The sequence below is a fragment of the Chelonus insularis genome, unplaced genomic scaffold, assembly GCF_013357705.1.
Source record: "Chelonus insularis isolate UGA/USDA-ARS -01 unplaced genomic scaffold, ASM1335770v1 contig_12_pilon, whole genome shotgun sequence".
Taxonomy (NCBI): Eukaryota; Metazoa; Arthropoda; class Insecta; order Hymenoptera; family Braconidae; genus Chelonus; species Chelonus insularis.
In genome coordinates this window covers 462,047-487,511 of record NW_023276370.1, presented here as the reverse complement: position 1 = coordinate 487,511, position 25,465 = coordinate 462,047, and the positions used below count along the sequence as shown (strand labels likewise).

General features: G+C 32.6%; 1 protein-coding gene and 1 long non-coding RNA gene across 5 annotated transcripts in view; both read left to right on the top strand.

Annotated features, from left to right (window-relative positions):
- LOC118070073 (glutamate receptor ionotropic, kainate 2-like) overlaps nucleotides 1-25,465 on the top strand; it is a 140,766-nt gene that overhangs the window by 17,363 nt on the left and 97,938 nt on the right. The window lies entirely within an intron of this gene.
- LOC118070093 (uncharacterized) lies at nucleotides 12,890-13,981 on the top strand. The gene is made up of 2 exons (XR_004690715.1): nucleotides 12,890-13,294; nucleotides 13,812-13,981. It is a non-coding gene; the product is annotated as an uncharacterized lncRNA (long non-coding RNA).

Sequence of the window (25,465 nt, the reverse complement as noted above, 5' to 3'; positions counted from 1 at the left end):
ATGATTCACTGTAAATACATTAGAACACTTCAACAAGATGAATGTACACTGACAACTGAACAGTGATTGTCGCCCAAACGATAAACCGAGCCTAAGTGCCATCTTGAAATTTTCTTAAACAGTTCAACATTACCGCCATTGCTGTTTTGAGATAATACGAAACAGAAAATTGTAACCAGTGAAATTGTGATTAGTTTACGTTGAAGGAAGAAAAATATCGTTTGTTGAAGTTATATAGAGAATAGAAAATAATAATAGGGGGCTGCAAAATTAGTATTCCAAGTTTAGTAGAATTAAAGAATTTCAGTAATTTGAATGACTATTGTCGCAGAAGACGCACAGAGCTATTAAAAAGAATGAAACATCCTCAAGATTGGCCGGAACGCAGGTAAATATTTCTTAAAGTTCAGTAATTTCTATAATATACGTGGTCACACTTAATTTATAGGTTAGACTTGTGACTATGTCAATTACACATTTTAAAATGCACAACTTCTATAAAATAAAATTGATTCTAACGAGCCAAAAGCGCTTATCACTACATTATTTACTCTATTCAATTTATAATTTTTTTTAGGGGTATATGGCTCTCAACTAAAAAGAGAAGAATTATAAATGGTCCTGTGGCAGCATCAACATCAACAAGTATTTTAACATTTAATTTTTTATTAATTGTTTTGACTTTATATATTTTCAATTTCTAGATATAATGAGAAGAATTTTTTTTCAGATAATGATGTGCAGCAGCATAATGACGAGAATGGACGAAGTGCCATTAGTACAGATATTTCAAGGGTACCGATTTCCGAAGATGTAGAAATGAACGATTATGCACATCGTATGGAGAATGACATCAATACTGTAAACTTAATCGACAATGATGACAATTCAGATGGTAATGACGAAGATGATAATATTAGCAATGCTGATGCTGGTAATGACAACTATAACGATCGTAATGGTGATAGTGATAGCAATGATGCTGATAGGGAAAATGTTGACAGTGCCAACAATAATAATTATAGTAACAGCAATGATGACGACGACAATGACAACAATGATGACGAAGAAGAATCTGGTACAGATTATGATGAAAATGATCATAGTGATGATAGCGAGAAAGATGTTACTGATGATGAAGATAATGATGAAGCTGATGTTAGCAATAATCAATTAGAAGACACAATCCAACAAAACAATTTCAGAAACCAACAAGTCCATCCAGATGATAGCAATAGGCCATTGTATGAAGGAGCCCCTATCACATTGGCAGAGAGTGCTCTAAGTATTTTTAGTCATGCATTGTCGGAAAATTTGACAGAAACAGCTTTTGCTAACCTTTTGAAAATGATGGCATTTCATTTCCCTGCAGATTAATTATTTAAAAAGACTGTTTACAAATTTAGACAATTTTTTGAAAATGGTAACACGAATTTAAAGAAGCATTTCTATTGTTCAGAATGTTTTCGCAAATTAGAAAGAGAGAATTCTCAATGTCATTGTGAAAGACCTCCAGAACGTTCGTATTTCATTGAAATGCCTATCGTTAATCAATTACAAAATCTTTTGAATAAACCAAGCTTTTGCAACGATTTAAATTATCCGTACAACCGATTAAAAGCACAAAATACTAATATTGAAGACATTTACGATGGCCCTTTATATAAAGAACATGCAGCCAACAATAAAAAAAGAATTTTGAAAGAAAAGGTCATCGTTGCAGGTCTTTGGTTTGGACCGATTGATCCACTTCCAAATTTATATTTAAGACCGTTATATGATGAAATGATTGCCCTTAGTACAGGTGTTTATATGAATATTCCTGGAGAAGATCGGCTAAAAAAAGTAAGAGCATTTCTGCTTACAGAAACGTGTGATACCTTGGCACGTGCTGATTTTTTAAACCATAATCGATTTAATGGTCATTTTGGCTGCATAAAGTGTCTATCAAAAGGATATTCCATATCAGGATATACATTCGGCAATACTCATATTTATCCGTATGAAAGAGAAGATATTACAGGAGATGTTATTACAGAAGAAGTTATTACAGGAAACGTTATGACAGTGCGTACCAAAGAAAGTCATGAAGATGATGATATTACGGCAATGATATTTGGTAATGTAACGAATGGTGTTAAGGGTCCGTCTATTATCAGTATATTAATGCCTGATATGATAAGAGGCACTGCGATAGACGTTATGCATAATGTGTATTTAGGGTGTTGTAAACGTTTGACAGAATTACTTGTTGATAGTTCACATCGATATTTTTGATTTTCATTATATGAACACGTTGGAATAATTGATAAGTCTTTGCCTAAGTCTATGGCCATTCAAATTTTTTTCTCAAATTTAGCCGTCATAGGCCCGTATGTGTTTTCGTTAATAATATTTACAGGCTTTACGGCCATCATATACCCTTTGGAAAGCCGGACGGCCGGTGTTCGCCCGTTAGAAAATCATCATTTATTTTTACTCGGGCGGAGAAAAAATTTCAATAGAAAATATTAGAAACTCCAAGAAAAATTACCGTGCGGCACGGTAAACCGGGCGCAAGATGTTACTCTTATATAATCTATCGGTCAGCAATAGACAAATTATTGTGCTGGCGCGGTAAATTTTATAACCTGACCTCTAATTTTTAATCAATTTGAATATAAAAAAATAGGTCTGAGCACACTTTGTCTGTGCTGACATGACGAACTTCCCATTAGTAATTGTTCATAACAAATTTGAATAGTTACAATCAATGGTTGTTCAAAACATCCAAAGACACGTGATATACCCATTACTTTCGTATTGTTATAAACAATGCGTTATTGTCAAGAGTCATAACCCATCATTAATAATACTATTTTTTTGAGAGCATCCAAATCCATAGGATAAACACATTACTTATTCAATAAATACAATTTTTAATTGTTTATAACAAATTCGTCTCAACAATTCTTACCATTTTTGTTCCAAACTGTCTAAAAATTCTTCTGCTTTATATTTTTTCTCAATAATTTCACTCCTGTAACGGACAAAAGAGTTGAGGTGATTTCATACGTGTAAAAAATTATAAAAATTAATCCACAATCATAATATATCATTTAACATTGTAAATAATTAATCTTGTAAATAATCAATCTTGTAAATATATATCAATGATACAAAACTTCAATCTGTTAAAATGTAAATTTGTAATTATAAATTTCTATTGAACAAATCAATCAACCTATTATATAAAAATTGACTATCAAAGTATCATATGAAAATTTATAAATTATATAAGAGTTTAAATTGCTTGATTTAGTTACAAAAAAAACTCATTAGACTATTTAGCTCTACTTTGAACATTTTTTATCTTTATTTTATAGTTATTAATAAAAAAATCATTTATTAATATTCATAAAAAAATAGAAAACGATTTCAATTGAAGTCCTAGTTGATTTAGTCACGCATGCTTCAGCGTAGCTTCGGTCCGATGCTCAATAAAAAATTATTATTGTTTAAACAAACGTCGGGCAGTAGGAATTTATTTAGCAATATTTTACTTTAATGTCTAATACATCAAACTAATAAAAAAAAAATTTTTTCATTGAGAATTTGTTAATTCTTCTAATTGTTTATTTAAAAATTTTTTCAAAATACAATAAAAAGTAGATTCATCATTTAAAAATTATTTTTATAATATTCAGATATTACTCTGTAAGTCCTAAAAATTTTATCTATTTCTCATAGTTAGTTAACTAAGAATAAATTTATTAATTAAAAGTTCAGAGAATATTCATTATTTAAAAAATGTATCTTAAAATTGGAATTTTAAAAAATCGTTTTGGGTAATGATTATTGTTAATTAGTGCTTATTGATTATAAATTTATATTTTAATTATGTGACTGAGTGGAAAAAGGGGGGTCCACTTGACGTGATTTGTCTTAATAACAAAACTGATTGCTTAATCCTACAAAATATTTTTATTTACCATAAAGGGTTTAAATATCGAGGGAAAGAGTAAAGGACCTATGACGTAAGTAGAGTCAAAGATGGAGATGAATCCGTGGACAGGAAACAATTTGACTTTGGTGAAATCGTAACGAATTGGGAATTTAAACGTGGGAAGTTTGAAAAATATTAAAAGAAGGGTTAGCACGATTTCTCTGAGGTTTTCCAACTTTCATAACAGGATGTAGAAAAAGAGAGTTCGTGACGAATATCAAAAAGTCTAGTAAAGTTCTTACATACTTATATGTATATCTATGAATCTCATAATGAGTGAGAGGTATCTAATACTATTGATTTTGGAAAAATATTAAATACTTTTTTAACATGATACAATGAGGCCATGATTAAGTTCTGGACCATCAATTTACATAATATTGAATATTAGTTCAGTCGTAGGAAAGGCCTGAATGATATGCCTAATTTAGTATCGTTTTCATCGATTAAAAAGTCCAAATAGTTTTAGAGAAGTAGTAAATTTTTGAATAAAATCTTACACCATAATCAAATAAGTATACTTTTGAAAGGAGTATAATTGTCATTTCATGCTTTTTCAACTTAATTATTTCAAGAACAAAAGTGTAGATAAAAAAACGTAAGGTATTGAAAACGTATCTTTAAAAAATGCAAATATTATTATAACTAATTATAACATTAATTGTAGATAACTCTCTACAACGATTCAACTTTAATTTATCATATTTGTTTAGTTTTTTTACTTTCTGTACCACAAAAATATGAGTTGTAAATAACCAAAAAAAACCAAAATTAAACTAAAATGGAAAGTTATAATGAAAATTTAATTATATATTCAAATGAAAAATTCATAGTAGATTCTTTTGAAGCCATATACATGTCTCTGAAATAAAATGATTATATCATTTAACCTTTCAAATCTCATCATATCTTTTATGCATGTTCTACCAAGTCACAAACAATTTTATATGACTAATATAAAACCAAAAAAAGAAAAAAAAGTAGGAATTTAAAAAGAATTCCACGGTTAAGACATTATCCTGCATTTATAAAAATAAATTCTTTCCAACCTCGAATATTCTCGCAATGTATTGTGAATTTAACGAAAACTCTCGAGATGCTGGACAAAAAATGTTAAAAGCTACGTTTGAATATTATGAAATACATGTACCATTACGACATTATATATGTGAATAAACCATCTCTTTCTATGTCAACAGTTTGACTTACTTCAAATCTTCAGAGAATGAAACCACGAAAGTATATTGTTATGCATATGTTATGTATGTAAATATAAAAATTCATAACAATTCTCATACCTAAAGTATTAGAGAAAGAAAAAGACAAAGCAATTTCGTAGTAATCTGATGTTATTTAATAATAGTCATCTGTTTTAATTATATGCCAAATTCAAACTTGACATTATACATACTTTTAAAATTTATCATTACAATTAATAAAATGAAAAATATAAATAGATAAATAAGCATCCATCTACTACATCTTATTACATTTGTTTATTTATCACTTTTTGGCACTTACATTTGCATTATCTTCTTGCACATACTGTTCTTTACTTTGGTATATCACCGAATTATACACGTAGAGAATTTTCTAGTTGTGATAATTATTTTTCTGGCTGACATAACTATAAAACAGTTCTGTCAACTACACGTAGATAAAATTCCAATAAAAATTACCGTGCTCAACACAACAATCCACGCGCAAATGTCAATTCCCCAAAAAAATATCAGTGCTCTGCAGTGGTCTGGGTGCGACCCGAAAGGTCCACACGACCAACTTCCCAGTGGAAAAAATGAAAAAACAATTCGAATAAAACCTGTTTCCATTTTTTATAACAAATAGAATTGTTATAAACGAAATGAGTCTGTTTTTATTCATTTGACACAGTTAGTTACTTTATTTCAGTAAAAGAAAAAATCATGCGTTAAAAGTACACATATATATAGAATGGATCCCTATTTTTATTGTTTATAACAATTTAAAACTTATTATTTAAATATTACTATTTTCAATAATCACTTGTTAGTAACAATGTTCAATTGTTATAAACACAATTCCATATTATTGACTATTATAGCGTCTTTAATGCTGTTTTCTCAATCTTGACACGAGTTTAAAATTCTTTCATTACTGATTTTGTTTTTTAAAATTTTTTTTTTCGATGAAATATTATCACCATATTTTCATACAAGTATCCTAATTATTTAATATTCATATTTTTTTTTATGATTTCATAATTTTGTCTAAAAAATGGTACAATTTATAAATTGAGAAATTCAGGTTATTTTCCATTTTTGCTAGTTTTTTGGTTCTGCAAAAAAAATGGCTGGACCGATTTTCCTGAAAACTATTTCAGTTCTAAGTTACGTAATTACGCGTCGAACGCAATTGGTCCCACATCGATATCATTTTTTGTTCTCGAGATAATTGAGGCGAAATATAATTCCGAACGTACGTACGCACATATGCACATACGTACATACGTACATACACACACACAGACGTCCACTGGAAAACGGTCGTATTGGATTCGCAGGACCTTAAAACGTGGAGATATGTCAAAATTAGCGATTCGCAAAATCGGACCCATTACTATAACTTCCCACTGGGAAGTTAATTAAGACAACCTTCAAAGAAAAATTAGTAATCCTTTTAAAATTTTTATTATAGATTCAATATTTTTTAAGAAGAATAAAAGTAAAAATTCTTATGCAGCACGGTAATATTCGATAAATATTAATTTTTATTCAAACTTTGAAAAAATGAGAATCTGTATATAATTTATTATGAACCGTGTGGTAGGAACAATTCGGGTACTCCCAACACAATCATTCTTTCTATTGTAAAACCGTTCACACAGTCAAATACATAAGCCGTAAAACGTACAATTTAAGACGTACACGTGCATACTAACATCATAATAAGTTAAAAATTGGTTTGTGCGCATGCGCACATCTTACGGCTTTTGTTTTTGATTGTGTGAATACTTTCAGTGCTGTAGTTACTTTTTCCATACTGTAAACAAAGATGACATTCATATTTTTCGTTACGATTTAATATTGGTGGCGACGCGTTATATCATCAAAATTTATTATAAACTCAAACGGATTGACGCGGTGGACTCATGGGTAAGCGTCAGCTTTGATACACGATGGATCACAGGTTCTCGAGTCCCGGCCGAGACAAAAGTCATTTGTATGATTTTTCTCGGGCCACTAACTCGGGTCGTTAACTTACAAACTGTCGTTAGTCTAATAATCATTAGATGGCGACATACAAATATTTTACAATATAATATACTTTTGACTCAATTCCTTTAGCTCTCAGATTTTTATACGATGAGAAATGATTTAATTTTTCAGTGTTCATTATACATAATACCATAATAATATGAATGGCTCTTCTCCATGCTTACATATAATTACATATGCAGATAGACGGCAATATTTGATCACTCACAAATGACTCTGATTTTATATTCATTTTTAATCGAGAAGTTGATGAAAGTTTGAATTATTGAGTCCTCAAATCTGATCAACAAATTTCACAGTTGTAAAAATAAGAGCAGTTTCGACGTAACGGAGGGTAACTGATCAAGCGTCACGTCGTGTCAACTAGTATCGATCAAGATCTCATTGAGACATCATGTGAGTGGGTTTTCAAGCTAATGTTACAATCCAGTTTAAGGAAACAGAATTCAGGGAAAATCATCAAAACCAATGCCGATCAATAAACGAAATTATAGAGAACTAATCAAGAGTGCTAATATGAATTTTACAGTGAAAATCCATAGTCAAACTAATCGTGAGCCCTTGGGTTGGTGGTTCGTAGTGAGTAAACCTCAACAAAACCAGATATCTAATCAAACCATTTGTGATGAAAAATATTTGATTCTACTTTATTTTTCATTATTTATCATTGTTACAGATGTTAATAATACATTATATGTTTTCATACACTATTATTTTTAATAACATTTTCAATTATTTATAACAAATACAATTGTTGAAAACAAAAAGAGTTCGTTTTTATTTAAGTTACATGGTGAGTACCTGTTTTCCACTAAAAGAAAAAATTTCTAGTTGAAAAAACTAAATTGCATGAACCCGGTTTCCAATCACTTATAAAAAATTTAATTGTTATAAAACATTATCATAAACAAAAAATACCTTATGCCACTTTTGAAATTTTCCTCTCGATGTCTGCAAAGTTTTATCAGAATCGGTTCAGCCGTTTCCGAGATCAGCTAAAACAGTCAGACAGACAGTTCAAACTCCTAAAAGTGGTCATTGACGTTTTAACAGTATGCAAATAACCCTCTGAGTTTAGTATGAGGCAGTTTTTTCAAAATCATAGACAGACACTCTAATTTTTTTTTTGTAGATTATAACTTTCGAACGTGCACTATCCCGAGTAGAAAATGAGTGAGGTTGGAATCCGGTTCGGATCTGGCATTCCAGCTTCCCTACTAGGACTTAAGAAGGTAAATCTAATCAGGTCCAGCTCCTAAATGTAACGCCTTAAATAGTCCGGTCCAGATCAGGCTACCTTTTAGGGTCCTTACCAGGCCCTTATTATGATTTTTTTTTTATTAAAAAAAAAATACTTGAACAAGGTTTTTTCAGAATTTTTATATGAGAAATATTATTAATTAATGATACTTAATGCGATTTCCACCGAAAATTGAACAATTAAAAATCTTAGGGGGATTCGAATCTACACCACTACTTTACGCAACTTAAACCGGTGCCTTTACCTGCTCGGCTATCGACTTATTAAATAAATTATGACAATTACATATATATCAAGGTATTTCACAGGATTCGTACGAGTCTTGATTTTGGATTTATAATTGTGGATGTATCTACGAATAATTATAATTAGGCCTCATTTATATTTGTTTGTCCCCACCAACTTACTTTCGACTATCGGCGATTTCGAGAACTAGCGTTTGGTTTACTACTGAGTGTATATCTATATATGTTATATACTAGAGACACCTAAACTATTAGAAGGGAACTAGGGTAAACTTAAATGATAAGTAGGTAAGCTTATTTTATTGGTAATTTATTTTTATGTTTATCATAAAAAATTGGATGTAGCATGTAAAACAGACGCTACTTCATATGCAAAATGAATATCTCATATCTCATTTCTTGTACAAATTGAAATGCTATCTAATGCGCACGCTCCATTCACGATCATGCGCACAAGTCGCAGCGTATAATAAGTGAGACAAACGCATATATGTCTGCACCGTAATGTTTAAGTCTCTCTCCCTATACCGACTAGCAATAAAAGAGTATTACATATATGGTCGGAGGTTATACATTACACATACTATCTATCTATATTTGACTTTTTGCGCATGTTAATGCGCAAAGAAGAACATCTGATAGACAGAAATAGATATATTTGTAATGAGAATGGGGTTAAAAAGCATTGGAGAAGAATGGTGACTACATCGAAAGTGACAAGATTTTTTAGGTTGACTACATCGAGCTTTGACTGTATTTTAATTGTTTGTATATTCGCGCTCGAGCAAAATTAACTTGTTTCCAACTTTATAATCTGTGAGTGACAGAATTTCATAGCAATCAAAAACTCTGATCACCAACTTGATAAAAAAAACATGTGATTGCTCCATGAATAAACTCTCATTTTACTCAATTTTTGCGCAACGAAATTGTTTCAATTCCGTATATTATAAATGAAGCAATGATAATACTTCATAGTATGCTTAATCGAAAGTCAACGATCGCTTTCCGAACAAATTCTTAATTTCAGCCCATGTTTATTTTATAATACGAAAAAAATTTTAAATTTAAAAATTATAACCTGCAAAAATCATCTTATAATTTGTATAGAGACACGGTAGTGCCTCGTCGTGACGTAAGGGCTAGATGGCGGCAATTTATGCTTGGCGCACGAAACACTACCGTATCTCTTGATATTTTTTTTTAAGTTTAAAAAATACAATAATGTTTATGTAACCAGTTACTCTTTTTTCAATACAATTTCAAGATTCTTGATCGTAAATATTCATTTAATTGAAAAATTATTACTATTGTACTGATATAGACAGGTCAATATGTATAATTTGTAGGAAATTGATACTAATCATTGTTTACTATTCTATATTTATATGTAATATAGATTGATTTATATATTTACTATTTACTATTATATAATGTTCTTCATTTGGCTTTACTTTAAGTAATTCTAAGTTGGTTCTTATAATTAATTCCCAATTAATGCCTAACATTGACATGAAGTTTGGAAAGTTAAAAAGGTTATCATTAGGAAGTTATTAAACAAAGCAAAATTGAATAAATCTTGGGCTATCCCTATAATACCTAAATAACAAATTCACCAGCCATAAGTTGGGAATGACTAATTTAAGCTGATCTAAACAATTCTCAATAGGGGCTTAATAAAATTGCAGGCATGACCAAGATCAATTCTATGAGCTATATTTTGTTCTCTTTATCTTGAAGAGGTAACTACAGCACTTGATTTTTCACAAACTTTAATTGACTTGTCTTGGATTCAAACTTAGGCATTTAGAAAAGTGTTATGTATAAAAACCTCAACACTCTTTCATTGAGCCGTCTTTCACGAACTGAATTTGACATATATTTCATTTTTATTTTTTCAATATATTTTTTTTTACATAGTTAGGCTGAGTTCTTACTCACTCGTCTTAAGCTCAAGCTCTATGCGCTTGCTACTATTCTTGGCTTTGCTCATGCTCTTTAATATTTTAGCACAAATGATTAAAAGATGATAAGAGCACAGTGATTATTCACTGATGATAATTTAGTAGATGCCTGAGGCGCGTCTTTAAAAATGAATCCTTTGTCAGTATAATGAGAATCAACAATTGGTTCAATTACGTCTATATTTAAAGCGCACATCATACAATCCTCAGCAACCCTTCGGCACTGTCGTTCAGTCGCTATATTTGTCGTAACTTTGTTTCGGTAGGCTATTAAAATTCCAGTCAACTTTCACGTAACGATGCTGCTGCGACCAAACTTAACTTGACGCTAGGACAGATAATAGTTATTATAAGTTTAATTAAACCTACAGCTTCGAGCAGAACGCTCAAGTACTCGTACTTTATTTTCTGCTCATTTTTCTATATTTTTATTAGTGTATATTTCCATTTCAATCCTCAGTTAATTATTAGTAGAACTCATTGATGCTTGATATAGCCAACTAATAATAAAACTATCTGCATCAGCAATAAAACTTGGTGCAATTAAGTTCTTCACAACTATTGCTGTCAATTAATTTATGAATTGCTAATATCGGAAGAGTTGTTTAATGAAAAAATATATGTATTAAAGAAAACTAAGATTATTAATTTTTTTTTATCTACTTTGAGTATTGAAATAGAAACGATATCATTTTCTTCATAACTGCACTGATGAAGGAGAAATGGTATTATAATTGTTTTTTTTTACTCTTGAGTATCATTGAAAATTCCATTTTTTCATTTGTTAGACTTTTTGTGATAGTTTCTTTTCTCAGTGTAAGATTTTAGTCAAGAATAAAAAATGTTTTTTTTTTTAATTGAAAACAACAATCAAATGGAAATAAGTAAAAATGTTGATCTTACTACTTGTACAAGCAGGTTTTTCGTAATAAAGATATCTGATAAGACCATAACCGAAATCCGAATACTCTAGATGCAGAAGAGTTGTGACCTATAGTGTATGTTTATCTTTTCTAATTTATTTTTATTATTTATCGCAATAAGACAAAAAGTTGTGTGAGTTAAATAATTTAATTACCTTTATTTTTTATTCGAGTTGCCCTTGAAATATTGTTGAGATTTGACAGTAATGAGTCATGTAAATCATTTTTCAGAATAATGAAGATTTCTTTTTTATACTCTTTCGTAAAGTTTTTTTACAAGACACTGGATGCGCGAATTCAACTAGAGTTTGACTAGTTTGTTCTCCTGAGAAATAGCGGCATAATAAAGATTATTTTATTTACAAGAATGATAATAGATCTCTTCTATACCTTCTTCAGAAGTTTATAGTATCTTCAGAAACGGGATATAGTTGAGAATAATATTGAGTTTAACACAATGATGAAGCAACTACAATTTATCATTTGTTCTTTCTTCTCGAAATTAAATCAGAAGTCAATTTAAAGAACAAAACATCTAGAAATCCTGACTTCCCTGTGACTCATTTCTCACTTCCTATATGTACTTAAAGATCTCTGTAAAAAGGATTATCAAAGTTTTCATAAGTATTCTTTTGTCTAAAATGTAATACAAGTTTATGGCCAGTTACAGTAATAAAATGAAAAGTTCTTTTTTAATTATAACCGTAAAAATAACGTTATTACATTCCAACATTCTTATACAGCTTTTTACTTAATAAACCGTCAACTTATGGATAACTTTGTAAGATTATGAAAAACTTCTTAATTTTCTACATTACCTTCATTATCATAGAAATAAATTTCGAATAAAATGATTTAGTGATCCATCTGTCGACCAGACTTGCAGCTTTCAGCTGCAAATAGTGTCACTTCGTGGAATAATTACAAACTGAGAAAAAAAAATTATAAAAAGAATTGCCTATATTTTTCCAAATACGATAAATTTTTAAATATTCTTTTAACCTTTATATCAAAAGTATCACTGTAGAAATTTTTTTCTAAAAATATAGATTACTCTTGACTGACCAAATTCAACGTTAATAACATTATCTCATACATTAGATAAATTTACTTGAATAAAGAATTATTATACTCAATTGTCGTTTTAAATGCAACTTTCAAGTTAGAATATAAAAATAAGATGAATTCGTCGTTGATAATGACCTTGTTTAAAATCATGATGTTACATTGTTACATTAACACCATTCTTTTATTTTTAATAAAATGATGAAGCTAAGACTACAATTTTTTAACTAATATATTTAGTATAAGGTTTTCGTTAAGAGTCTGTTTCAAGTACTCTCATGTTTACTTAAGTATTGGTTTCCATTCATCTGTTGATACTTTTATTACTTTCATGATGATTGTACCAGCACATGAGTCTCTGATCGACGCATAATCAGGACAAAGAAAGAGATGTTTGGTTTTCAATCAAAGATATCTTAAAGAAAATGAGTCAGTCTTTAAAAAAGTTCCAACGAGTGCACTGTGTCGTTTTGCTGTAATTAAATACATCTCTAGTGTGGTCAATCCAAATTGGAATTAAGCCTCTGATTTTCTCTTTCATTGTTGTTTGATCAATTACAATAAGTCATATTGCTGGATTCAATCTTCAACTAAGTTGTGAGTCAAGTTCATTATTGTTTGGATCAAGCCCAGCCTTGATTCTTCTTATGTTACTAGATCAATTGCGTATAAGTCACATTCTTGAGGAAGTTAAGATGGTCTTCCACGAAATTATACACGATTTCTGCTGACTTATACCTTGATCTATATCTACAATTGATTAAAAATGAGACATATCAACTACGTAAACAGCCACATTCTCAAGTGCTGAGATTTTCTCAAATCTCAATGATTTCCAGATAGGAACATCTGCTGGCTAAACTGGTTGATATGAAACATTCTAGAAGATCAAGTTTTGTTGTTGATTTTCAATTGGCAATCAAGTGAGTCTCTGATCACATGTTATTGGAAGATTCAGCATGAATCTTCACGAAGTTTATTTTACACTTCTGCTGACAGAACCACTTGATTCAATTCTAAGAAAGTTTGATTAAAAATGTTGATTCAATGTTGTGTCTAATTACGGGCATACGTGTCACTCTCTGAGAAAATACCAATTCATATTTTCTTTCAGGATTCAACAGCTTCAACCTCTTAATTATTGTTCAAACACTGGTCTGCGATCACCTCGACGTGTAACCAGCTCTCTACATTCTACGTTATTTTAGATCAGCTATTTTAATCTCAGTTATTAATGCCTAATTCAACTTTTGCTAATAAATAAGTTTAAATAATTAATTAAAATTTCTCTTATTCTTCCCATTTGATTAATTAACTTTCAAACATATTAATTCTCTTTTATTCATTTTTTGGTCCTTCGAGCCGGATACGTCCGGCCAGTCATTTCGTTTTTTATCAATAGAGTCTTGTTTCTTTTAATATTAAGTGATAAAGTTTGTTTACAATTCCTTTCAAACATGAGAGCTGAACACGTCGAGCGTCGTTTAGATCAACAATTGTCGTACGCAGAACGCATTGAAAATGCGTACGAGCAGTTGATGAGTGTTGGACGCGGAGATGTCTCTCGTCATCGGATCGAGTCAAGGCTCCAGGCTCTCAGAGAGGAATGGGGAAATTTCAACGTCAACAATGACGCAATACTTATGTGTATCAGAAAAGTTGAATTTCCTCAGCGTACTGTGCTCGAACAGCATACTTATTTCATAAACAAAGTTTATAATAAGCCGTACCAGACGTACTTGGACAACGTTGAAAGGATGTCGAATTTACTCGAAACAACATGTGAGACAGCGTCAACATCATCGGCCTCACAGCCTACTTCTGTTATCACTCATATAAATTCAAGATTACCACGCATAGATATACCAAAGTATGATGGAACATTTAACAATTGGTTGCCATTCAGAGATTTATTTACATCTATTGTGATCTCAAATGCATCAATTTCATTGGTCGAAAAATTACAATACCTCAAAACAAGTTTAACCGGTCCAGCAGCTCAATTCATCAAGAATATTTCATTGACTTCAGAAAATTTTCAAAAAGCATGGGATTCTCTTACTTCATTTTATGAAAACGATCGACTCTTAGTTCAATCTGCAGTTGCATCATTATTCGCAATTAAAGCGATGACTAAAGAATCAGCTTCTGAGTTAGAACAGTTATATTCATCTACATTACAAGCATATAGAACTTTAGAAACATTGAATCGTCCCATTCATTCATGGGATGACATATTGGTACATTTAACTGTCAATAGGCTAGATGCTAATCTAGTGAGATCTTGGGAAAACTACTTGGGCGCTTCAAAAAGACCACCTACATGGGATCAACTTGAGAGCTTCTTAAAAACCAAAATGGTTTCACTTCAATCCTTTGAAAAGATTCCTAAAAAATTATCAGGAACTAATAATTCAAGACAACATCATTTCAAGTCACATCATTCGACGAGTCAAGAAAGTATTGGAAATTCGTTCTCATCCAAACAACAGACATGTCCTTGTTGTTCAAAACCACATCCATTAACAAAGTGTTCTCAATATGCATCTAAAACCATTAAACAGCGTCAAGAATTTATCAAATCCAAGAAACTATGCTATAATTGTCTAAAATATCATTTTCGATCAAACTGTAATTCATCGCATCGGTGTTTAAAATGTGGGCGTAAACATCACTCATCACTGCATCAATTTCAAGATTTCAATTCTTCGAACAAACAGGTTCAGTCATCAACACTGGTGAATCAGTCAAATTCAACACACACCGAAGAACCTTCAAAACAAGTCAATCATCTTCATAAGCCATTACAGCTTCAAGCGATTGTATTTTTAGCAACAGCTCAAGTCAAAATTCTACATGAAAATGGAACTTCTCTAGAAGTTCGAGCTCTTATTGATCCAGGTTCAGAAATCTCTCTGATATCAGAATATGTGGTTCAACAATTAAAGCTTCTGAGAAAATCAGCATCCATTCCTATCATCGGAGTTGGAGCTAAAAGAACTGGTTCAACTAGAGGATTAGTGAACCTGAAAATTAAACCTCATTATGAATCTGCAACTATTATAGCTTGTCAAGCTTATGTCCTACCTAAATTAACTTCAAGAATTCCTTCAAAGACATGTCATATACCTCAATGGGATCATTTGAAGAATTTATTATTAGCAGATCCTCATTATACCAAACCAGGAGCAATTGATTTAATATTGGGCTCTGACATTTATGGATCTCTATTAGAAGGATCAATTGTAAAAGGTCCAGATAACTCACCTACAGCTCAGCTTACTCAATTGGGTTGGATAATTTCTGGACCGTCAAGCATAAATTCTGATCAACGAGAGGTGACTTCAAATCATTGTTCATTGGATAAAGAGTTGTACTCTCTTTTAGGAAACTTTTGGCATCAAGAGGAAATCATTAGTTCTAAGAATAAAACCTTAGATCCAAAAGAACAAGAATGTGAAAACCATTTCATTGCTACTCATTCTCGTGATGACTCTGGTCGTTACATAGTAAGACTTCCATTCAGGACTCTAGTAAACCAAATAGGAGAGTCAAAGTTATCTGCTATTCGAATGTTAAATCATCTACAGAGAAAATTCTCTTCTAATCCTGATTTTTATCAAGCTTATTCTTCGTTTCTTAAAGAATATAAAATGTTGCATCATATGAATCAAGTAGCTGACGATGAGCCTGAACCAAAGGTTAGTTTTTATCTACCTCATCACGGAGTCATCCGTGAATCCAGTATCACAACGAAATTGAGAGTAGTCTTTAATGGCTCATGTCAAGTAACAAATGGAATTCCTCTAAATGAAGCATTACATGCTGGTCCAAAGCTTCAAATCAATCTTTTCGATATTTTAATATGGGTACGGCAATTCAAATTTTTATTTTCTGCTGACATTGAGAAAATGTACCGCCAAGTTCAAGTACATAAAGATGATTGGCCGTTTCAACGAATTTTTTGGAAAGAAGAGGGTAAAATTATCAAGTTTGAGCTGACAACAGTTACTTACGGATTAGTGTGTGCTCCTTACTTGGCTTTACGTGCTGTACTTCAATTGATTAAAGATGAGGGTCATCAATTTCCTTTAGCGGCTGAAATATTGCTCAAAGGACGTTACGTTGATGATGTATTTGGAGGAGCTGATACAATTGAAGAAGCTCAACTTAAAGCTAAACAAACATATGATCTCTGTATGGCGGGCGGTTTTCCTTTAAGAAAATGGATAAGTAATGAACCAGAAGTTTTAAAGCTCATCGACTCTAATTATGTAATCAATACACAATCCATTTCACTTAAAGAGCAAGTTGTTCACACTCTTGGCCTGTCTTGGAAGCCTGCATTAGATACTTTTCAGTTTAAACTATTGGATGCATCTGTTACAAAATTCACCAAACGTTCGGTATTATCAAAAATAGCACAGTTTTTTGATCCACTTGGTTTATTGTCGCCAATTTTTATTAAAGCTAAAATTTTTATGCAAGAGTTATGGGTAATCAAAACTGGTTGGGATGATCCTCTCAATGATTCTCAGGTAAAATCTTGGAAGACTTTTATTGATTCATTGGATGAGCTGAATCACATTGAAATACCTCGATGGACTGGTATGATGAAGAATTTATCTATTGAAATACATGGATTCAGTGATGCTTCTCAATTGGCAATTGCAGCAGTAGTTTATATTAAGACATATGGATTAAATACAACCCAAGTTACACTGTTGTGTTCAAAAACTAGAGTTGCACCAATTAAAAGAATGACAATTCCCAGACTGGAGTTATCAGCAGCAGTATTATTAACCAAACTCGTCGCTCAGTGTCGACAAGTATTAAATCTGAACCAAGCTCCATGCTACCTTTGGACAGACTCTGCTATTGTTCATATTTGGCTCAATAATCATCCTTCTAGATGGAAAGAATTTGTTCATAATAGAGTATGTTTAATTCAAGATTTAATTCCGCAAGCGAAATGGAAATTCGTACCAGGAACAATGAATCCAGCAGATTGTGCATCAAGGGGTTTAACTGCAAAAGAACTTAAAGATTATGTACTATGGTGGAAAGGCCCTTCCTGGTTAGTTGATGATTCGTCAATGTGGCCTACGCTACCTTTACCTAATAAGTCTACAAAGGATTTAGAAGAACGAAGTAAAATATTACCTAAAGTTGTTCATCTCTGTATTAAAAATCAAATCTGGGATCTTCAAAATCGATTTTCAAATTTGACCAAGCTTTTAAGAGTAACAGCAACATGCAAACGAGCAATTAAATGTTTTAGAAATCAATCTAAATCTCTCGCAATTTGTCCACTTTCTCCAGCTGAAATCAATGAAGCACGACTGTTCTGGATTAAGTTAATTCAACACCAGTATTTTAGCAAAGAAATTTCTTGTTTACAACAGAAACAAGAGATTCCAAACTCAAGTTCTTTGCTTAAACTTACTCCATTCATAGATCGTCAAGGCTTGTTGCGAGTTGGAGGTCGATTAAATCACTCGTCATTGTCAACTGATACCAAACATCCATATATTCTTCCAAAGGATGTGCACTTTTCAATTTTGATCATCGACGAAGCTCATAAGCGGGTATTTCATGGCTCTACTCAAGATACTCTTATGTATATTAGAAATCAGTATTGGATTTTAGGTGGACGAAATCCAATTCGTTCGTTCATTCTCAAATGTGTCAGATGCACTCGGTATCGGCGACTTCAAGCAAGTCAATTAATGGGACAATTACCTTATTCCAGAGTAAATCCAAATAGAGCTTTTTTACATACTGGCCTAGATTATGCAGGACCTTATGTGATTAAAACTTGGAAAGGTAGGAATCCTAAGACTTATAAAGCTTGGGTTTCCTTGTTCATCTGTTTAACTACTTCAGCAGTACACTTAGAATTGGTTACTGATTACACAACAGAAGCATTTATAGCTGCCTACAAACGATTCGTATCAAGAAGAGGTATTTGTTCGGATTTATACAGTGATTGTGGCACAAATTTCAAAGGCGCTGAAAAAGAATTAAAGGATTTACTCACGAAAAACAGTCATCAACTTGGTGAAATGGCTGCTTTGGTTGCTAATGATGGTACTTCTTGGCATTTCAACCCGCCTGCAACTCCTCATTTCGGAGGCAAATGGGAAGCAGCTATTAAATCAATGAAACATCATTTGAGACGTGTTGCAGGCGACATACACTTCACTTATGAAGAATTTACTACTTTGTTAATCCAAGTTGAAGCAATCCTTAACTCAAGACCGTTAATGCCATTGACTGATGATCCAGATGATCTTGATGTCTTAACTCCAGGGCATTTTTTAATTGGCCACTCTCTAACGATAATTCCAGAACCAAATTTGGAAACTATAAAGTCATCAAGGCTTTCTCGATGGCAGCTTATCAGCCAGATGACACAAAGTTTTTGGACTAAATGGTCTCGGGAATATCTTCAACGATTTCAAGCTATTTACAAATGGAACAAGCTTACTCCATCTCTTAAACCAGGTAATATTGTTCTGATTATCGATAAACGATATCCACCTGGTAAGTGGCCTATGGGCAAAATTATTCAAGTACATCCAGGCAAGGATGGTTTAGTTCGAGTTGTCACTCTTAAAACGAGTACAACAACAATGACTCGACCAATTACAAAGCTCTGCCCTCTTGTGATTGATTCAACTTCTGAGAGTTCGTCGCTGAAGTCGACGAAGGCGGGCGGAAATGTTTAAAATCATGATGTTACATTGTTACATTAACACCATTCTTTTATTTTTAATAAAATGATGAAGCTAAGACTACAATTTTTTAACTAATATATTTAGTATAAGGTTTTCGTTAAGAGTCTGTTTCAAGTACTCTCATGTTTACTTAAGTATTGGTTTCCATTCATCTGTTGATACTTTTATTACTTTCATGATGATTGTACCAGCACATGAGTCTCTGATCGACGCATAATCAGGACAAAGAAAGAGATGTTTGGTTTTCAATCAAAGATATCTTAAAGAAAATGAGTCAGTCTTTAAAAAAGTTCCAACGAGTGCACTGTGTCGTTTTGCTGTAATTAAATACATCTCTAGTGTGGTCAATCCAAATTGGAATTAAGCCTCTGATTTTCTCTTTCATTGTTGTTTGATCAATTACAATAAGTCATATTGCTGGATTCAATCTTCAACTAAGTTGTGAGTCAAGTTCATTATTGTTTGGATCAAGCCCAGCCTTGATTCTTCTTATGTTACTAGATCAATTGCGTATAAGTCACATTCTTGAGGAAGTTAAGATGGTCTTCCACGAAATTATACACGATTTCTGCTGACTTATACCTTGATCTATATCTACAATTGATTAAAAATGAGACATATCAACTACGTAAACAGCCACATTCTCAAGTGCTGAGATTTTCTCAAATCTCAATGATTTCCAGATAGGAACATCTGCTGGCTAAACTGGTTGATATGAAACATTCTAGAAGATCAAGTTTTGTTGTTGATTTTCAATTGGCAATCAAGTGAGTCTCTGATCACATGTTATTGGAAGATTCAGCATGAATCTTCACGAAGTTTATTTTACACTTCTGCTGACAGAACCACTTGATTCAATTCTAAGAAAGTTTGATTAAAAATGTTGATTCAATGTTGTGTCTAATTACGGGCATACGTGTCACTCTCTGAGAAAATACCAATTCATATTTTCTTTCAGGATTCAACAGCTTCAACCTCTTAATTATTGTTCAAACACTGGTCTGCGATCACCTCGACGTGTAACCAGCTCTCTACATTCTACGTTATTTTAGATCAGCTATTTTAATCTCAGTTATTAATGCCTAATTCAACTTTTGCTAATAAATAAGTTTAAATAATTAATTAAAATTTCTCTTATTCTTTTCCCATTTGATTAATTAACTTTCAAACATATTAATTCTCTTTTATTCAGACCTAGATCATAATATTTTTCAAAAGTAACTTCATTTCTGTACTCCACACTTTTCTGACAATCAATAAACAGAGTTGAATGGAAAAACCTTCATCAGAGTTACCCTCAACGTAACATCATTTACAAGGTAAATTTTGAAGCTATGCCGCATTCGACTAGAAAATATCTTATCTAAGAGCTGATTATATTCTTGAATGTCTCTTGATAGGACTGTTACGTCTCAGTAACCGAATAGTCTCTTTTTCGAGTCAAGACCCAATCGTTCTCTACTTACCATGGGTGCGGAGACCACGCAGAATATACTTTAGATGGAGAATTATAGAAATAGGAAAGGTTCTTAGTGCTTTACAAACCACACTGGTGCATTATTTTTCTCAAAGAAAGATAGAGATTTGTTTTTATGATAGTCAATTCTTTATTTAATTTCTGTCATCTTTTTACTTACTAAATTGTTTTACAGCTTGGCTAACAGGTAGCTAGGTAGCAGAAGGTTGTATACGCGTGGAAGGCTGCAGTTGGTTGGCTGCAAATGACTATATTTCAAGCCCAAAAATTTATCTTTGAATTTTAAAGTTGAATCAAGAACTAATTAAAAAGTATTCTGAGTTTGAAAAAATACCAAGCTGAGTTCGGATTTGCACCGTGCCCAGTAAAAATTTGGAAGAGAGTGTCTCTTGTGTCCAAGTCTGCGCTTTCTAAGGTGCTTTGCGCGCATCCCTAGGAAGCTTCTAGATTGGCGTTCTCCAATCCAAAGTTTTAATTAATTTAATTATTTAGGCCTAGCCCTAATTTCCTCCAATCATCTACGCAATTTTTTCCTTCTCCTTTTGATTAGTGTCCGGCGCATCTTTTTGGCTCTAGTGCTCCCTTACGCAGGATTCACCTGTGTTTACTTAGCATGCGCCTTGGAGCTCTATGTCCCCCACATGGTTTTTACCTGAGCTGCCTTCGCGTAGATCCTTTTCCTGGCGTCTCTATTTTTTATTATTGATTTTTTTTGTTCTTTTTACCTGCTTACTTTCCCTTTTTTCTGTGTTCCTGTTACTTCTATTCCTTTGCTTCCACCGCTTTGTAAGTAAAGTTTTTATTAATAAAAAAAAAATACTTAGATTCAGGTTATAACAGGACTCGTAAGTTATTGGAATTAATTTTTTTTCATTTAAACATGAAAAATTTTATTATCTCACGGTAATAGTTAAGTACTCTTGTGACGCAAAGATCTGGTTATTTCATCGAAGTATCCTTATTTCTGGGCCCTGATTCACCTCTGATATGTCTACTTTATACTAATCAGGGTTTGGAAGGTTTGATCTTAAAAATATTCTGCAGTAGTTGAGACGGTATGGGATTCTTGCCAAATCCGTTGCTCATGACAAATGATAATACGCCTCATGGAGGATGAAGATGCCCTGATGATGCTCCTTGATTAAACTTCATGGTCAGCCAGTTTGCTACTTGACTGATATCAAGGTATACGCAGGGAAATGTAGTATAGTAATTTTTACCCTCACCCTGAAGTGTCACCAAATTACCATAAAATTCAGGGTAATGTTTACTATATATTTCTCTGCGTGTCCCGATCTTTTATATCTATAATCACTCCACAGCCTCATATCTCTATCAAAAAGTCTTCTGATTTCATTCCTGGTCTTTTTGTACTCTTTTTTCACCAAACAACTCTACGTTCCTTTTACTCTGTCTTGACTAAGCATGCGTACTCATAGACTTTCGTGATAACACTTTAAATGGCTAACAATACATTTTTAAGATTGAAGAATGCCTTTGGCTGCTCCCCGAGGTCTTTCAACAGCCATTTCAGCTCTCTTCGGCAGAGTATTCGATTGACGCTTTGTGAATGCTTTTTCACATACCTCGATGGTCACCAAATAGCTCATACGACGGTGGTCCAATTGAGTTATGTTCTCGTATACGGTTCAATTTTAGACGAATTTATATATTTCATTGTGTAAATGTTATTGTCTTTCTCGAGTAGAATTTATCTTGGGTATGCCTAAAATTTCAATAGGCCTCTATGGGCTATTAATTAATAGGCGTTTGTTTTAATGAATCGTAAGAAAGATATGCCATGCCTTGCAAAAACGTAACCTTTACTAATCTCAAGTAAGATAAAAAATTCTTTTGTCTCAATTATGTATCATGTCTGAATTAATGTTGACTCAAGTGTGCTGATTACACAATATAGTGTCCTAAATGTAATTTGAATCATTAACTTTTCAGAATTACAAAGAGCCTACGGCTTAGTTGAAAATTGACGTAAACTTTTGTACTACAAAGAAGGAAATTGAATTCGTATACAAATTTAAACAAATAAATAAATCTAAAGAATTACTAATTTCAAAAAACTACTAAAAAAAGAGAAAATAAATATGCTAAACGATATTTTCTTTTATTTAAATATTTTTATTTTTAAAAAGTAAAATTGATTTATTGAATTCTACCTAGAATTCAATAAATAAGTGTACACCCCATAAAAAATCCGTTGGGGAAGTAATAATCTGGTGTGATAGTTTTCAAAAAAAAAATTATTCTTTTGAATTTTTTTCTCTGAGCTTTCCGTATTACTCTCACGTTTTCGAGTCAGTAGAAGATGTCTAGTGTAATTTATTGTTACAGAGTACCATCAGGCAAACAAGTCTACATTCGTGACGAGTTAAAAATGAAAAAATGTCATTTCTATATTATATTCTTATGTTTTCTTTAAGTAAGATATCATGTAATTATTTTCGTTATGAATAAAACCAAGATTATGCATACAAAGTAAAAAATATATTTATCTTTAGCAACTCTTATACAGTGGAAATGATGTTTATGAAGATTATATAAATCATGTATCATTACATATCTTTAATAGATTGAAAGATTAACTTTTTATCTTAAAGGAAAAGATACGTGTAAAATATTGTGACACAAGATACCAGTATATGAAAATTGGTAACTGGCAAAACAACATTATTGATTTAAATAAATAAAATAGAAGACTCGGTGGTCTAGTGGATAATACGCCAGTCTGGTATGCCATAGTCCTTGTTTCCCTGTCCTAAAAAGGACATTTTGTTTGAGTACCTCGCCTTATAGGGCATAACGCTGGAAATGGCTCTACTTCTAGTGACGGCGTTACTTGGGACGTAATATTCTCGCGCCTTTAGAAAGCTGGTGGTTGATTGAGGTCAATGTAGTTACCAAAACTTGTACTTGATCACTCACTACAGATGTTGTTGGTAGTGTAATTAATACCTCGTGATCGTTTATAAGACGTGAAGTTTTTCTCTTCTTATTCGCTGTATTCTCTTTTCCCTTGATGACTAGTTATAAAGATAGGGATTTGTTTAAATCATGGAGATTGCCACTGCTATCGAATTTCAGATTATTTAAATATTCTTTACTATCTAGAAAATGTTGAGTGCACGGATCAACCAAGTCGAGCATTTTTTCACTCAGGTATTGACTATGCTGGACCATTCATCACCAAGACGTGGAGAGATCGTTCAGCTACAACTTACAAATCATGGGTTGCTCTGCCCATTCCTATCACCATCAGCACTTCATCTAGAACTTGTCACCGACTACTCGACCGATCCCTTTATAGCAGCCTACAGGAGATTTACATCCCGACGTGGCATCTGTGCAACACTCAGCAGCGATTGTGGGACAAATTTTAAAGGAGTGGACACTCAATTGAGACAATTCTTTAGTCAAAAATCTACTGAATTGCAACAAATCAGTTCAATTCTCTCCGATCAAAGCACTAAATAGATTTCCAACCGTCTATCATCGCCCCACTTTGGAGGAAAGTGGGAGGCAGGTGTCAAATCGATGAAACACCACCTTCGTCGAATCGTAGGAGAAACTCTTTTAACCTACAAAGAATTCTCAACAATATTGTGCCGAGTCAAGGGAATCCTCAACTCCAGACCATTGTGCCCACTTACCGATGATCCCAATAATCTAGACGTGCTCACACCAGGACATTTCCTCGTTGGTCACGCTATCAATTTAATTCCAGAACCTAGCCTTCAACACCTAAAGGTAGCATCTGTCATTTATGACTCAGAGCTTCTGGAACAAATGGTCCACGGAATATTTCCAAAGATATCTAACCACCTACAAATGGAGAAAAAAATCCAACCTTATACAAGAAGGAAGCATTGTGCTGATCACCGACAAACGATACCCTCTAGCTAAGTGGACATTAGGACGAGTAATCAAACTCCACCAAGGATCGGACGGAGTTGCACGAGTAGCGACAGTTAAAACCAGCACGTCAATACTAACAAAAACTATTGTTAAACTTTGCCCACTTTACATAACTTATGAACCATTTTCGTCGCAGGTGTCAACGAAGGCGGACGGGAATTTAAAATAATAAAAAATGGGTCGTATAAAAAGAAAAAATGTTTTCAAATCATAAAATGAACTCCTGCCATAAGCGATCCACATGTCCTAATCTCCAAGCTATTCCAGATGTCTTAATCATAAACTTGAGAATTTCCCGAATCCTTTAAACCCACATGTGACAAGAGGATTTACCAAAATTTTTTTTATAACCTTTTTCTGAGTGAGAAATTTTCTATCACCTCCCTTCCCCCGACTCTTACCTCGAGTCACCCCCACAAGGCCCATTTTTCTCCTTCCTTGATAAAAATCTTCTGAAATAGAGCAGGACAATGGCCAGTCCCTTATGAGTTTTGACAGAGTCAACCTTTGGTTGCTTATCGTTTCGTGTGTTTGTTGTGCTCGCTTTAATATCTCGTGATTTGTTCTGGTGGATTTGTGTTCATTGGTGTTGTCTTTGTGACATTTTCTCAAGGTCTTGCT